This window comes from Phyllobates terribilis, unplaced genomic scaffold (genome assembly GCF_046119375.1).
Source record: "Phyllobates terribilis strain yellow unplaced genomic scaffold, ASM4611937v1 Scaffold_2754__1_contigs__length_108694, whole genome shotgun sequence".
Classification (NCBI taxonomy): domain Eukaryota; kingdom Metazoa; phylum Chordata; class Amphibia; order Anura; family Dendrobatidae; genus Phyllobates; species Phyllobates terribilis.
In genome coordinates, this window is record NW_027365509.1 from 23,613 (window position 1) to 25,000 (window position 1,388).

The window sequence follows — 1,388 nt, forward strand, 5'->3', positions numbered from 1 at the left end:
TTTGTGAAAACTTCCACAAAATGAGGTTCTAGTATGTTAGAGGGCATCCCAGGAGGGCTCCAAAAGTGTGGGTAAAATATATATCCCACAGGGGGAAAATTGAAAAAAAGTTGAAAAAAAAAATTTTTGGGGACTTAGAAAATTTTCACACATGTGTCAGACTTCCAGAGAGGGGAGCATGTCAGTGCGCGCATCCGATTTCAGTTCCAGAGCGATTCGCGCGATGAGTCCTTGATACTTAGTCGTTTTTGCAAAATTTCTGACTTTTTGGAAAATTTCACAATTTTGTGAAAACTTCCACAAAATGAGGTTCTAGTATGTTAGAGGGCATCCCAGGAGGGCTCCAAAAGTGTGGGTAAAATATATATCCCACAGGGGGAAAATTGAAAAAAAGTTGAAAAAAAAAATTTTTGGGGACTTAGAAAATTTTCACACATGTGTCAGACTTCCAGAGAGGGGAGCATGTCAGTGCGCGCATCCGATTTCAGTTCCAGAGCGATTCGCGCGATGAGTCCTTGATACTTAGTCGTTTTTGCAAAATTTCTGACTTTTTGGAAAATTTCACAATTTTGTGAAAACTTCCACAAAATGAGGTTCTAGTATGTTAGAGGGCATCCCAGGAGGGCTCCAAAAGTGTGGGTAAAATATATATCCCACAGGGGGAAAATTGAAAAAAAGTTGAAAAAAAAAATTTTTGGGGACTTAGAAAATTTTTCAACTTGTGTCAGACTTCCAGAGAGGGGAGCATGTCAGTGCGCGCATCCGATTTCAGTTCCAGAGCGATTCGCGCGATGAGTCCTTGATACTTAGTCGTTTTCAGAAGTCACAATTTTGACTTCCAGGACCCGCAAAACGTTTGTAAATTGAGCCCGCTCCCCAGTTCCAAGCGTTTTGAGGTGTCCCCGGTTGCAGTAATGCAGCCTGCCCACTAGATGTCGCAAAAGAGACAAAAAGTGAAAAAGAACCAGAATGAGGAAATTCCAGGGAGCCGAATCCGCCTGACAGTTCCAGGCGATCGGGCACTTTTTTGCATGCGTCCCTAAAGTGGGTATAGGGTGACACTCCATGCAAAGACCCAGTTTTGCACACCACCGGCAGAATATATGAGAGAGAGGTACCTCTCAGCCCCGACACATTTCGACTCATTTAAGCTGGTTTTCACCTCCGTAGGCCTGGGTATGCGTTTTGGCTATGAGTCCCTGTTCGGCTGGAGGTCTGCACCTTGGCTGAACCCAGGCTTCCGCAGCTGCGTGGGGGGACTTTTGCCGGTCGCCTATCCCAAGTCAGAGAGGTGTTCCTGGGTTGAAGTGAGCCTGGCCAGACCCCCCCGCGGGCCCTGGTTCTCCACATGGGGGCGCCGTCAAGGCTAAAATCTGGATTTTTAGGCC